The sequence below is a fragment of the Mesoplodon bidens genome (assembly GCF_964165515.1).
Source record: "Mesoplodon bidens genome assembly, chromosome: 6".
Taxonomy (NCBI): Eukaryota; Metazoa; Chordata; class Mammalia; order Artiodactyla; family Ziphiidae; genus Mesoplodon; species Mesoplodon bidens.
This window is the reverse complement of record NC_138162.1, coordinates 68,398,726-68,415,176: the sequence shown is the minus strand read 5'-3', so window position 1 is coordinate 68,415,176 and position 16,451 is coordinate 68,398,726. Positions and strand designations below refer to the sequence as shown.

The following is a 16,451-nucleotide window of genomic DNA, read 5'->3' as shown; positions in this document are numbered from 1 at the left end:
CTAGGCACAGGAGCACGAAGCATTCTAGGCACAGGAAACATGAAGGACAAAGTCTCCGAGATTAGATTGTTTAAAAAACAGCATGAGGACTTCCCTGGTGGCACAGTGGTTAAGAATCTGCCTGACAATGGAGGGGACACCAGTTCGATCCCTGGTTTGGGGAGATCCCACATGCCGCGGAGCAACTAAGTCCATGCGCCACAACTACTGAGCCTGAGGCTTCAGAGCCCGTGAGCCACAACTACTGAAGTCCGTATGCCTAGAGCCCGTGCTCCTCAACAAGAGAAGCCACCGCAATGAGAAGCCCGTGCACCGCAATGTAGCCCCTGCTTGCCGCAACTAGAGAAAGCCCACATGCAGCAACGAGCACAGCCAAAAATAAAAACAAAACAAATAAAAAACAGCACAAGATCCAATTTGTTAGGAACAGATTGAGACAGAAGAGGAGAAGAGGAAGTCAGAGAGTAATGAAGAGACATTATCTAAAACTGAGTAGGTTATCACAGGCATTAGAGATACATCTCCAAATGAGATGGCAAACCAATGGAGGACTCTGAGTAGAAACTGAACAGGATGTCTCTGGCTGGATTTTGAGAAGAGAATGAAAGGGAATAAAGTCAGAAGCAGGGAAGCAAGACTACTGCAGCAATCTAGAAAAGAGATGAACGTGGCTTGAACTAGAGCAAGAAACAGTAGAGGTGGCAAGGAATGGTTAGAATATGGATGTATCTGAAGATAGAAAAGATGGGATTTGCCAAAAGGTGCTTCATCTAATATCCCATGTTGAACAACCCCATGGTTTCAGATCTAAGCACAATAGGGAAAACAATGTTGGCATCTACTTGAAGCAAGGCTTAGAGGAAATTAAAGGGATCCATTGTAAAATTGGTAATTTCCAAATGCCCATTAGGCATCTAAAGGAAGATATCAAATCGAGAGCTAGGTAAACATACCTGAGATTGGTGGGGTGGTGGGGGAGTGCCTAGAAATGTAGATTTCTAAGTAAGTAGAACACAGATGTTACTAAAAAGCCCCGAGATAAGGAGTGAGTATGGTTTGGAAAGAAAGAGGTCCAAGGACTGAAGCCTTGGGTACTTCAACTTTTATTAGAGATTCAAAGAGTGAAGAGAAACCAGCAAAGAATGAAGTGGCTAGTGAGGTATGCAGGGAAGTTAGAGAGTGGTGTTCCAGAAGCTGAGTGGAAACTGGTTAAAATAGCGGAGAATGTTCAACTGTGTCAACTCTAGCTGATAAGTCATGTGAGATGAAGACTGGGGGTTGTCATTTTATTTACAGTGTAGAGATCATGGGTAACCATGATAAAATGAGTCTTAGTGAAATGGTGAGGAGGATGCTACAATAGTGAGGAATAAAGACAAGTCCAGAGGGGAGATATTGAAGAGCATGTATACTATTTTAATGTACAAGTTAATGCAGACCAGATTTACCTCAAAAAGCAAGCCTTAGTAAGTCAAGACATAGAAACCCTACAAATTATGTTCCCTCAATACAATGGAAATAAGTTGAAAGCCAGTAATAAAAGGATAACACACAAACCAACAACCTTTATGTCTGAATTTTTTTTAAATGTAAATAACTAGACAAGAAATATTAGTTTAATTTAAAAACAATATAAACTGAATGACAATAGAACTACTACGTATTGAAGCCTGAGAAGCCTTTTGGATCCTTACCCTCTCTCCCATGTTTCCCCTTCACAGGCTGAATATTGCTTCTAGAAAAGTACTTAGAAGATTTGCCACACAAGCAAAAATCACCGTTTTGTACCTTATTTCTATAATAATTTGACTATGTGCTCATCTTCCTCACCAGGCTGTAGGCAATTTCAAAGAAGTCCTTACTCATTTTGATAATACGTAGCACTCGGCAAAACAGCGAAGTAGGCGGGCAGTGCTCAACGCATGCTTATTTAATGAATGAAAGAGATGAATTCATGGACAATTAGATGTATTACAACTTGGCAAGTAGAACTGAGGGATGTACGAAGTCAGTGTATGGCTGAAAAGATCTACATTACTGAGTGGTGTGTAGGACGTCAATTAAATTGTGTGGAATTAATTTTTTAAGAAAAATTCACTCTTCAAACTAGCTGCAAAAATAAACTTACAGAAAAAGTTCAGGGTTCAATAGCTGCTTATCAACTCCCAAAGAGATGCACTCCTGAGGCTTGCTCTGACCTTTCACCTGGCTCTTCCTGATGCATACTCTTACTACAGAAGGGAAATACACTGCACCCCCATAGATTTTAGCTTCCTGGAGTACAATTTGGTCAGTGCAAAGGCTGAAAAGTTTCTCACATAAATCCCTTAATGCCTTGACAGACATCTAAGCTCTAAAGCTACCCATGTTGTTTTTCCCAATTCATGCCTGGAAACAAAGATATTTGCACAATAAAATTAGAAGTAAAAACTCATACGAGTCCCCCATAACATAAAATGTTTTAATTGAAGCAACATGTTCTGTGAAGCAAAACTATGAATATGTGCTGACTCATTATCTTTTTTATAATGTAAATGATGGAATGAATAATGATTATATGCATGAAAATCCTGATTTTGGAAGCCATGCAGAGTTCTATTTGCTTATGAAAACCAGAAAGGAGATTAGCCCAAGAGTCTAAAATACCACACAAAAAATCATCTTTTATAAAAAAAAATTACTTGGTTGAGCTAAAGAGTTATTTCCCTTTATCATGTATTTCTACATATAGAAGAAGCTTATTCAATATGGTGAGCAGTTTGATTATACCAATTCCTCATTTAGCTTTCAGCAATGCACCTTGGAACAGTATATTAAACTTAGGTGTCAAAGTCCTTTGCTAGTTATGTTTAACATGGGCTCTCAGGATGACAATAAAATTAAAACTGTGGCATGTAAGCAGTGAAAGGCCAAGTTAGATTTTCATCCTGATTCTTGTTTCTCAAGACTAAACTTATCTTCCAAAAAGAGACCTTTTCTTCACATAACATTGTGAAACTAGGCAAATATTTTTTGCACATAAAGATCTGAGTAATGTGCCTATCAAGTTTATTTTATTAAACTGGCTATCCCTGAGAGTGAATAACTCTATCTCTACATAGAACAAATCAAGAAAGGTGGCAATAGAGGAAGATGACTATTCAGGAACTTCATTAGTCTGGAAGGAAGCTATAGTTTCCTTGTTGAAGGAATATCCTCCTTGCAAAGTATCACTTTTTTTCCTCTTGACTTTATTAAGGGAACAGAGAGAAGGCAAAAATGAAAATTCATAGCATGAAGAGTCACCAAGATGTCTGTTGATGATCCTAGGATCTATCAGTTGTTTGCCTTTTGTGGTCCTCATTGCTCAAGACCCTATTTCAAAGTCAACTTTATGAAGATGAGACTATTCCCCTCAAAGTACAGGTAGCTGTTCCCTTTACTGTACTTAGGAACTGCACTGTCATTTTCTATCAGCACAATTATCACTGTTTTGTTTTGTTTTTAAACAGGGCTGTCCTTCCTCGTGAAATAAGAATATTTCAAGAAGAGATATGCATCCCTTATTGCTGCCACTCTTTTCTCCTCCTATCTGCCCTCAACCCACTCCATCTCCAGGATCTAATATCATGCCTGGAAAACAGTAAGTTATTTTGAGTGCTTAGTGATAAAATGGCTGAAGAAAACGTGAAAAATGTCAAAGTTAAAGGCAAGAAAAAGCAAAATTTAGAGATAAGTTAAAAGTCAAATAGCCATGCACTTCCAGGTTCTCTTTAGAGATTCATTTGTTTACCTGATGACCCAATACTCTGCTACATGTATTTCTTACAAAGGTATCATTTTAAGGATAAATATGCAGTACTTAGACAAACATTTTAAAGTGTGCCCAAGAAATTTCTGTAATCCAATGGCAGTGACTCAGAACCATTGTTACAAAAGAGAGAGGACAATATTATCAGCCTAACACTCCCACCAAAATTGAAAGTGCCGTGTAGGACATGCTCTGAGTAGGAGCAAAGGAAGAGAGGATTTAAGAGATTTTATGACAATGAAAGGATAACTGCAAAAAACAAGATGACAGTCAAAGTATAAAAGTTATTTGAAATGAAATTAAAACATCTAGTAGTACAGTTACACTGTATAAATAAAAGAATATTCAAGTGCAGTGAGAAAAATAATAATATTAAAGTGCACTGTAACTGATATAATGGCAGGATGGTGGGTATAAGATTCCTGCGGGGGCTTCCCTGGTGGCGCAGTGGTTGAGAATCTGTCTGCCAATGCAGGGGACACGGGTTTGAGCCCTGGTCTGGGAAGATCCCACATGCCGCAGAGCAACTGGGCCCGTGAGCCACAATTACTGAGCCTGCACGCCTGGAGCCTGTGCTCCGCAACAAGAGAGGCCACAATGGTGAGAGGCCCGCGCACCGCGATGAAGAGTGGCCCCCGCTTGCCACAACTAGAGAAAGCCCTCGCACAGAAACGAAGACCCAACACAGCCATAAAAAAATAAATAAAAATAAATTAAAAAAAAAAAAGGTGTAGGTAGATACACTCCCCTTTCCACAAAAAAAAAAAAAAAAAAAAAAAAGATTCCTGTGGTAGGGTGAAGGGTAACCAATACAAGAAAACAAGATGTTTAGAAAAATTATAAGTCAGATAAAGTTGAAACAGAAGGGCAAAAAGATAGCATCAATGATTTTCTGATATATTTCATTTTCCCCTCTAGGATCTTTGTAAAATCTTCAATTACAAAATGTTTTCATTAATGAATGTTTGAGTTCCCGATTCTTTATACTTTAAGGGAAGTAGTAGGTATTTCTAAACATTTTAAAAGGTTTTTAAGATTGAAACTAAAGCTCAGCATTCTCCACACCAGGGTTTCCTACAGGATATGTAGGTTTTAAAAATTCTATTCCCCTATTTCCTTTCCTCATTTCATTTGTCCTTTTATTTTTCTTACCTGGGAGTGTCCCTCATAACACTAGTAGGACACAATTATTTGTTCTGACTTCTGGACAAATTGGGTTAAAGACAGTGGGAAACATGCAGGACACTGGACAGACTCTGAAGAAGGATCTGGGGGCTGGATTACTCATTGGTCTGAAATTAAGAGATGCCATTTCTGGTTGTATTTAGGGTGGGGATAATCCATGACATGCAAACACATTGCAAGCACTAAGGCTTTTTTTTTTTTTTTTTTACCTGTGGTTAATTAGGATCAAATGTAGGATAAAGGTGAAATACTAGCTATTTGTAGCCCTCTAATAGTACAGGGACAATGATAATTGTGGAGAGATCTGGCTTCTGTTAAATGAATTAGAAGCCGTCATTCAGATAAAAGGAACAGGCTCAGGATATCCAACTCTAACGCAAATCAAGCCACAGAAGCCCAAGGTCCTCTACTAAAGATTTTGAAGATATTCTCATCTCCTTGAGTTGAAAGGCAGACGGCTCTGAAAAATCAGACCTAAGATTTAATTGCAAAGGTGGAAGAACTGCACAGGAAACCAAGTGTGGAGAGACCTGTAACAAAGTCATGGCCCTTCAACAGTGTGGGAAAGGAAGTCCTATAAGGGGACTTTTGAGTGGATGAGCCTGCCAATTTTGAACCCCTGAATTCCTCTGAATCCTCTGGGTCAGTAAAAGCAGTGCCCTTGGTCATTGAGAAAAGTCACAACTCCCCTTGCCTGGGCAATGTATAAAGATATTACTTAAAATTAGATATTTCAAAAGATAATGTTATTCTCCTCAAGATCCCAGGCTAGAACCCCTCCTTGCCTTCAGGCTAATCACAAGGGTGAGGTCTCAGCACAATCTGAATGGAGAAGTGCAATCTCTGCTTTGGGAGAAAATAGTCTATACACCCAAGGACTGCAGTACCTAGCTAATATACTAGAGCAGGAGACAAGGTTAAACCTGTGGGAGTCTACTCAGTTCATTAGTCCAGAGTCGAGGGGGACGCAACATACAGCTGGATAAGCGGAGAATTTGACTCACCGAACCTACGCGTCATGTGAATTCAATGTTCAGGCAGGAACACCTGGCCCAAATGTGTGTGTTGGGACAATTCCTTGAAACTTGCACACCATCATGGCCTGCAGCAAATGAAGTAGAGGTGTTAGGATGGTTTTTGGTAAGGCATTGATGAAGTTCATAGGTTTGGGATGATAGGAAAGTTAGAACAGACTTATTAGGTTAGAGACCTCACCACTTCATTTGTGTCCCTTGGGGAGCCCAGAGGACCCAGAGCTATTAAAGCAGTGAAACAGTACATTGGTGAAAAGGGAAAGAGTAACAAGGAAAAGCTCAAAATGTGGCTACATTCTGTGGTACAGGTGGAAGATGGGAGTTTAGTGGGTTCCGGGGTATCGAGGAGGATAATGGGACTGCAGTACAGAAGCCGGGTAAACATCAGAAGCAAAGTCGAAGTAAAATACTATCTGCTTAGCAACACTACATTGGCTATCATGGTACCTTGCTCCACAGGCATTTTTGGCAACGACTAGTAGACCATGGTGCTCCTTGTGACAGGATTTATATGGAACTGACTAGGGTATTGTTTAATTGTAAAACTGGAAAAAAAAACCTGTGAGCAGAAACCTGACACAAGTCACTGCAGTGGAAAATTGCTGTCCCTCGCCCATTTTCTAGAACCAAGTCAGTTCACAGACTTGTGGGTCCACTGACTGAATGGAAGCCTGGCTCCTGCGGAGGTTCTCTGCAACACCACTGTACATACATATTCTTAAAATGTATATACATATATTCCCCAAAGAGTTCCAGGGCTATTTGCCAGACTAAACGTTTACTGGGAAAAAGAGAATACACAGAATTCAGGCTGTTTGAATTAAGATCTAACACTGGAAATAAAATACTTGAAACACTATCATATTAGAGTGAGGGCTTATGAAACCCAGGGCATAAATTTCGTTTATTCCAAGTCCATCATACAATGTTTCTGATATCTCTGCAGATCCATCTAGCAATTATTTCCCTGAGAACTAAACATGGGAATTTCATAAATGCATTCACAGGAGTGACAGACTTAACTAGCAGCACTCCCACATTGGTTCCCAAAGCTGTGGGGTAAGGAACATTATGGTAGCAAGCAGAGAGTGGAAGCCCCTGAGAAGGTCCCTTACAGTTTTAGCCAAGACAGTAAAAATCACATGCAGTAACGAATCTTAGAATTACAGAAATTAGTGGTACCAAAGACCTGAAGAACGCAAAGGTGGCGATTCACATTATATTCCCATTCATCTGTTTTGTTCATGAATTTTTTTTTTTTTAAAGGTCATGATTGAGATGGTTAATTGTGTGTGTCAACTTGGCTGGGCCATGCTGCCTAGGTATGTGGTCAAACATTTTGTGTATTTCTACAAGAGTGTTTTTGGATGAGATTAACACTGATATTAGTGGACTTTGAGTAAAGAAGATTGTTCTTCATAATGTCGGTAGGCCTCATCCAATTCACTGAAGGCCTGAATAGGACAAAGGACTGACACTCCCTCAGCAAGAGGGAACTTTGCCAGCAGATGGGTTTCCAAGCCTCAAACTGCAACGTCGGCTCTTCACTAGGTGTCCTCCTGATGGCCTTCACATTGGAACTGCAGCTTTTAGACTCCCTAATTGTATAAGTGAATTCTGCAAAGTAAATCTCTGTACACACAGACACACACACACCCACTGGCTCTTTCTCTGGAGAACCCTGATACAGTGATGAGATACCATGCAGAATGTGATATTTTAAATGCCTCTGATTTCAGTTTATCTTACTTACTCTCAATGAAAGCACCTCATTCCTGCATACTGCAATCATTGCTGAAGTGAACAGTTTTGTGCATATTGTAAACAGTTCTTTTTGTAGATGCCACCTGGAAATGCTTTATCTCATGCCCATACTACATACTTCTCACTTCCTGCCATAGTTTTATTGACACGTATATACCCTTAGACATAGAATGCCTTGAAAAACTTGGTGTGCACACACTCAACATTCCAGTCAGCCTTCGAGCTGCCGTGTGTATAAATGCAAGATTTCTTAGTTGTGTCTTTTAGCTGTACTTTTCCATCCAGGTACTACCTTGAAGGACTCTAGGTACTTAAGACCCTAGATTGGAAATCATTATTCAATGAACAATCCTAAAAAACCCTTCTACTTAGAGGGTCATATAATTTTCACATTTTACTACTAAATTAACAATTTTTAAAATACTAGCTTTTTTTTTTTTTTTTTTTTTTTAAGAAGATGTTGGGGGTAGGAGTTTAGTAATTTATTTATTTATTTTTGCTGTGTTGGGTCTTCGTTTCTGTGCGAGGGCTTTCTCTAGTTGTGGCAAGCGGGGGCCACTCTTCATCGCGGTGCTCGGGCCTTTCACTATCGCGGCCTCTCTTGTTGCGGAGCACAGGCTCCAGATGCGCAGGCTCAGTAGCTGTGGCTCACGGGCCTAGTTGCTCCGTGGCATGTGGGATCCTCCCAGACCAGGGCTCGAACCCGTGTCCCCTGCATTAGCAGGCAGATTCTCAACCACTGCGCCACTAGGGAAGCCCCTAAAATACTAGCTTTAAAAATGTTTTTCTAACATTTTGAATATATCAATACTGCTCATAAGAACACAATTTCTAAAATATCTAAGATAGCAAGAAACAATTTTGTTCCTGGTTTAAAACAAGAATATCAAATAATAGGCAGAAACAGAAAATCTATTATTTATGAGGCCACTGAGTTAGTAACTAGTTCACATTCATGGATTACTTTCCTTTTGAGTAAAACACTACAACATGCACATAAAAAATTCAAATGATGCCTGCTAAGTAGTTATCTCTCCTCCCACCACAAACAGTTCATTTTACCCATAGTAGTTTCTGTTTGTCTTTCAGAAATATTTGTGTACATCAACATTAATAGAGCAATCAATACAAGTAACTATATATGTAATGATAATAAGATTTCTCGTATAAGAGCTATTTTGATTAGCTGGGAAATATTACAAATATTATTACAATATTATAGACTTATATCTTGTTTAGAATGAGATTCTAGGGTAAGATAAGTTCAGTCTTAATATTAAACCTCTGTTAAAAGTAAACTCTCATTTAATTTTATAAGTAATTATAGATGAAAAAGGTAAAGGCCTCTCATTTAAAAAAAAATACAGGATCAAACTAAATGCAGAACAAGCTTGCATTTCATCAAAGCAATGGAACAGAGGACAGAGAAGCAACTTCTTCCCATCACAAATTAGGCATAGAAAGCACAAGTGGTCAGGTCCTCTTAAGCTTTCAGCCAAGGGGGTGAAAAATCTACAGTGTAAGACTGAAAGGGAAACATCTAACTGAAAAATAATGAGTGAATGAGGGAGTAGATGAGTGAGTACTAAGCAGCCAAATTTGGTGTGGGGTATCGTCCTAGGAGTACTCAAAGGAATATAAAGCAATAAAGAATATATATGTATTTAAGGCAGATTCTCTAAGTATTAAAATTCTAATGTATGCGGTTATTTTTAATTTTATGAATCACAAAATAATTTTATCCTTCTAGTTTTGTTATGCATCAGTTTGGTACCCAAATTTTGCTTCTTGTCTCTATCACCAACCTTAGCCACAACACTTAACTCTGACTATTCTGGACCATTAAGAAATTAATGTTACTCTCAAAGGACAAAGATTTTCCAGGATTGAGTGTAACTACATGTTCCTGAAACAGCATCAAAGTACTCTTCCAGGGAGAGCCAAGACATTTTAAATTGTAATATTAAAATTAGAATAAAACCTTAAGGTAGTATATTTCCAAACAAATATGACCTTCAAACTACCTGTTATTTTTGTTTCCTTTTAATCTTTTATAGTATATTAAATGCACTTAATTCTAGTCTTTATGTTCCAAAATTGTTCAGTATAATGTATGATCTTCTGTTCTTTATTAAATAACTCAGAGAGATATTTCACTTTCCAACTTATTTGTAATCTTATTCTTTGGCCTTTCTGGGGGAAGGAGAAAATATAAATGATACTGAGGGGAAGCTTATCTCAACCCTGACTAAAGTCAAACTTAAAAATAGACAAAATTTATGAAAATGTCTGAGGCAGAAGTATTATGGAGATTGAGTATTGAGATTGTGGGTCAGATGATTAGAATCTGTATATGAACATGAAAGCTTAAAACTCTCAAGAACTACTTGGATTCAGGAGTATGATTGCTTTTAATATGTGCACATGATTTTTAAAAGCTAGTTGACTATGTTTCATGTAGGAAGAAGCCAGTAATATTTACAAAGATCAGACCTAAAACAGAATATAAGTTGTATAATGATTTAGAATGTTACCATATATTTAATCTTGTGTTCTTGAAGTATCCATTTTCCACAAAGGTAATTAGTGTGGGAAATAGTGAGGTGAATCAGACATGGCAATTATCCTTAAGGAACCAGTTACACAGTAACAGACATATCAATGTATTAGTAAATGAAAAGGCATAAAGCAAAAAGAGATTTTATTTTCTAGCGATGAAGGGACTAAACCAAATTTCCTCCACACAGCCATGAGAGAATGAGTTATAGTAAATATCAAGTATAAATATATGCTAGGTGAAAGTTTAAAGAAAATTGGGTATGTAATCACCAACCACTGGTGCTGAAAAGTTAAACTGCCACTTTCTTGAACCAGTTAAGAGTCAAAATAGATGAGAAAGGCTTAAGCTCAAGTTAGGTGGAAAGTTTGAGAACATCGTATTAAGCTGAAGCCCATCAACAGCTATACATTTTGTTGAAAATGAAATTTTTGAGAAAAAATTATTCTTACCAACTGGGCGGTGGCGGGGGGATTAATACAAGACTTGTTTGTATTAGCCTTAATTGAAGGACCTCACAAATTAAAAACAAAGTGATACAGAACTGTTATCATCCATGGGAATCTCGGCATAAACAAAGAACATGCCTCTGTTTAAAGATACCTCATAAATCCAATCATAAAAAACTCCCACAAATAAAGCTCTGTCAAACAGTGCACAACCCAAAACTACAATATGCATGTTGATGCAAGCTTCTCAAAGAATCTGTATAGACACAGACTATATTATTTAAGTATTAAAGTTGTGCAAATGTGCAAACAAATGAGAAAAAGTAATCAGGTAAATTTACAAACATATTCAAATTGGACATCTGAAAACAAAGTATGATTACTGAAATTAAAACTCAGAGAAACCAACAGAATACTTTTACCTCTTCCTAGGAGGCCATAAAATACGACAACCAGATAGAGACATTTCAAGAAAGGAAAACTAGTGGCCAATGTCTCTGTTCAAAAACATGTAAAAATTCTCAAAATATTATCAAAGAAAATTCAATGTATACAAAGAATTATACACCATGACCAAGTAAGATTTATTCCAGGTATACAGGTAAACCCAATGTTCTAAGAACATCGAATGTAATCTACCAGATCAATAGGTAAAAGAAAAACTGCTATCAACTGATGCAGAAAAATCCTATGACAAAACTCAGTACCCATTCATGATAAAAGCTTACAGCAAATTAGGAACTGAGGAAAACTTCCTTAACTTGATAAAGGATAACTACCCAAAAAATGCTACAGGTAACACACTTAATGGTGAGAAACTGGATACCTTTCCCCTAAGATAGGGAACAAGTGAAGGATGTCCCCTCTCACCACTACTACTCAATATCTTAATGGAAGGACTTCCAAGTGAAATAAAGGAAAGAAAGGTACACAGATCTAGAAGGAGCAAATACAACTTTTGTTGACAGATGACATGATTGTCTCTGTAGGAAATCCCAAAGAACTGAAACAAAAACTCCTAGAATAAGTAATTATAGTAAGGTCACAGAATATAAGGTTAACATGCAAAATGCAATAGCTTTTCTATAAAGCACTAGTGATTAGGAATTTGAAATTGAAAACTAAGTACCACTTATAAACTAAAAAATAAAGTGTTTATAAATTTAACAGAATATGTATGGTATCTCTATGTGGAAAACTTTAAAATTCTATTGAAAAAAATCAATGAAGATCTAAATAAATGGAGAGATATTCCATGTTCATGAATTAGAAGACTCACTTGTTAATATATCAGTTCTTCCCAACTTGATCCATAGATGTAATGGAATCTCAGTCAAATCCCAGTAAAGTTTTTTTTTTAATATATTAACAAATTCTAAAATTTATATACAAAGATAAAAAGATCTAGAATAGAAAACACAATAATGAGAACAAAGATGGAACACTGAAACAACCCAACTTCAAGACTTCATAAAAAGCTACAGTAATCAAGACAGCATGGTATTGGTGAAAGAAGACACATAGATTAATGGAACAGAATAGACAGCCCAGAAACAGATCCACATGAATATTATTAACTGATATCTGGTGAAGGTACAATGACAACTGAGTCAAGAAAGGATAGCTTTTAAACAAGTTATGCTGGAAAAACTGGACACCCATGATAAAAAAAAATATATATATATATATATATATATATATATATATATATATATATAAAATCTAGACACAGATCTTACTTCTTTCACTATACCTGACTCAAATTGGATCAGACCTAAATACTAAACAATTCTATAAAACTTATACAACACAGAAAACCTACCTGACCTTGAATTTAGCAGTGATTTTTTAGATACAACACCAAAAGCATGATTGCCAAAGGGAAAAAAAAAAGATAAATTGGACTTTATTGGGACTAAAAGACTCCTCTAAAAGACACCATTGAGAGAATCAAAGAAGCCACAGCTCGGGAAAATTAACAAAACACTTATCTGACAAATAACTTTTATCAAATGTACAAAGAACTCTTAAAACTCAGTGGTAAGAAAACCACCCAATTAAAAAACAGGTATCTGGGGCTTCCCTGGTGGCACAGTGGTTGAGAGTCTGCCTGCCGATGCAGGAGACACGGGTTCGTGCCCCGGTCCGGGAAGATCCCACATGCCGCGGAGCGGCTGGGCCTGTGAGCCATGGCCGCTGAGCCTGTGTGTCTGGAGCCTGTGCTCCGCAATGGGAGAGGCCATACAGTTTTACCATATTCAGCTTTCATGCTCCTAGTTATTTACCCAATTGACTTGAAAACTAATGTTTACACAAAAACCTGTCTGCAAATGTTAATAACAACTTTATTCATAATTGCCCCAAACTGGAAGCAACCAAGGTGTCTTTCAATAGGTAAATGAACAAACAACCCATTGTATACATGTACTAGTTTACTCAAATTAAAAGATACGATTAAGACACAGAAAGATATGAAGGAACAATTAAGACACAGAAAGATATGAAGGAACATTAAGTACATTTTTAATGGCTAAATGAAAGCAGCCAGTATGAAAAGGTGACTTGATTTAATTCCAATTAAGTATTACTCTGGAAAAGCAAAACTATAGATAGTCAGTAGTTTCCAGGGGCTTGGGGTAGGGCAGATGGATAGAATAAATAAAGTTCAGGTCATCTTTAGAAGAATAAAATTATTCTGTATGGTACCATAATGGTGGATACAAGACAATACACATTTGCCAAAACCCATAGAACTTTATAGCACTAGGAGTGAAACTTAATGCATACAAATCACAAAATATTTAAGAATGTGGGGGAGGGTATCTCAGAAGCAATGCTGAGAATGCTGAAGAGAATCTGTTGAAGGGAATGACAAAGAAAGGTGCTAATCTAAGTAACTTTGTGAATGAGTGAAGTCTGCAATATTAAAGCAAAATGAACTGCATAAAAGCACTGTGCTTTAGTTGATAAAGTTGTTACTCACAGGGGTAGGTGTAATAATTCTAACACTACTACACATGTATACTGGAATGGAACAACAAAGTAAATGGATGACGGACGGTAGGAGCCAGGCTCCCCATTTTTGAAGTGGGGAGAAGCAGCTAGAATGATCTATGAGGTAATAAATTTGGAGAGATGAGTATGAACTTGGGTTTAATACAGAGACAGATATAAGTATTTACAGAGTTATTTATAGATAGGTACATGCACCTGAATTAGTATAAGCACATATATTTTTTTGCTCTGTCAGCAGAGGACCTGAAAGAAATGGTAGCCAGTACAACAAATTAGGCCTCCTTGAAGAAGAATCTGATTCTAAGTCTGTGGCAGGAAATATGCAAAATGAGCCCAGAACACCTTGTAGTGGCAGAAAGTCAGAATATACTCAAAACAAAACAAGACCAAAACCCTCACTGGTGGAGGTATGTCAAAGGAGCCCTAGAGCAACTGAAAGCACACCCAATGGCCAAAGTTCTAATAATTTGAGCAATAAAGTAGTATTAAATTACATCCCAAAATATGAAATAAATATCCATATTGATAAAAGAATAAGTAAGTGGGGGAGAAGTGACAAACATCCCAAGCAGAAGAATTTCAAATACTTTATGTAGATAATCTGCCCTTAAGGAGCTATGCCTGGTGACTTGCTTCTGAATAGGATGAAAAGGAGAGGGGTGCAGGGGAGACTAACTTTACAGTCAGAAACCCAACCAACACAGTATCAGTTTGTGTAGGCCAACAACAATGACCATAAATCATTTTGATAGTATATTCCCTTGATAGGAGGTGATGAAAATACCAAGTTACCTCTGGGATCTTTCACTTAGTCACCAACTACCCAGGTCTCATCTTGAGGGAAATACACAAATGTTAATAGAAGGGCATTGTACAAATATTTTAACCAGTACTCATAACTTTCAAGATCAAAAACAAAGTCTCAGGACCCACCACAAGCAATTCCTCCCTTAAGAGACATGACAACTAATGCAATGGGGTATCCTGGATAGGACCCTGGAACAGAAAAAGGACATCAGGTAAAAACTAAGACAATTAAAATACAATATAAAGTTTAGTTAATAATGTAATAATGGTTTATTAAATCATAACAATGTGTCACGCTATTTACGATGTTAATGGGGAAATGCTGTGGAGCGTATCTTCGATTTTTCTGTAAATAAAACTTTTAATAAAAAATTTTAATCCAATGAAAAGCACCTTAGATAACTCTGAAGTAACAGTAGAAGGTAATCTAAGTCAGTAAAGTAATTCAGACAGAGCAAGTTTGAAAGGAAGACAAAGGGATCTAAACAGCTGAATAAAAAGATGCAACGATGTTTAACAGGTGTCTTAATATGAAAGAAGTGGAATATTGAGAAAGGAAATATTTTAAAATATAATGGCCTCAAAGTTTTCCGGAATTGTCAAAAGATGCCTCCTCAAATTTAGAAAGGGTAAGGAATATACAGCACAATGAATTAAAAGCTGGGGCTTCCCTGGTGGCACAGTGGTTAAGAATCCGCCTGCCAGAAAGAGTTCCGGTTTGGCGCCGCCGGGGCTGGAGAGAATGAATGGACGCTGAGGTGGGGCGCGCCCGCTCCGGGGACTGGCCTTAGGCGAGTGAGCCGCCGCAGCATGGAGGACGACGCGCCGGTGATCTACGGTCTGGAGTTCCAGGCACGTGCTCTCACACCTCAAACGGCAGAAACAGATGCCATTCGGTTTCTGGTTGGGACACAGTCTCTAAAATATGATAATCAGTTAAAAAATATAAATGTATTTTCTCGCATGGTCCTCCCTATGAACCACTTTACCTTCAGTGCCACCTGCCCTCCTGCTCTGGGGCTGCTTTAGCCATTCGGGTCGGCGTCGCTACCTCTGCACTTGGGGACATTTCCTTACGGCAGAGTTACGGAGTTCCAGAGTTAGAAAAACCGGAAAAATGTGGCAATTCAGAAAGTCTTCATTTTAAACCATGATACTGTTTCCGCAAATCGGTTTTGAATGATGGGATTTTATGATAATTATTCTCTGTTATTCAATACAATGTAATTACATAAGATTAAAAGAATCTTCCATTTAAAAATGAAAAAAAAAAAAAAAAAAAAAAGAATCCGCCTGCCAATGCGGGGGACACAGATTTGAGCCCTGGTCCGGGAAGATCCCACATGCTGCGGAGCAACTAAGTCCATGCACCACAACTACCAAGCCTGCACTCTAGAGCCCACAAGCCACAACTACTGAGCCCACACACCACAACTACTGAAGCCCACATGCCTAGAGTCCGTGCTCTGCAACAAGAGAAACCACTGCAATGAGAAGCCCATGCACCGCAACAAAGAGTAACCTCCACTCGCCGCAACTAGAGAAAGCCCGCACACAGCAACGGAGACCCAACACAGCCAAAAATAAATAAATTTTTAAAAAAGAATGAATTAAAACAACCTATATATAAGGTACATTGTAAAGCCAATGTGGACTATCACAACCAAAAACTTAGCTATCAATACTTGAAAACTCAAACATACAAAGATATAACAAGATTGACAATAGATTTTAGCAAGAAGAGTAATGGGAAGTGAGTGAAATATTTAATGTGCTTAAGTGTTACCTCAAGCTTTACAAAAACAAAAATACTGAGAATTTACCACTAATAAAATCTCACTAAGGGAACT

The 16,451-nt window shown here is 37.8% G+C and overlaps 1 protein-coding gene across 3 annotated transcripts in view; it reads right to left on the bottom strand.

Moving 5' to 3' along the window:
• PTPRD (protein tyrosine phosphatase receptor type D) overlaps positions 1 to 16,451 on the bottom strand; it is a 2,148,730-nt gene that overhangs the window by 1,534,099 nt on the left and 598,180 nt on the right. For all 3 annotated transcript variants that reach the window (XM_081238160.1, XM_081238163.1, XM_081238162.1), the window contains one exon: positions 5,980 to 6,077. The gene's annotated coding sequence lies outside the window, so the exon portion shown is untranslated. The remainder of the gene's footprint in view (positions 1 to 5,979; positions 6,078 to 16,451) is intronic.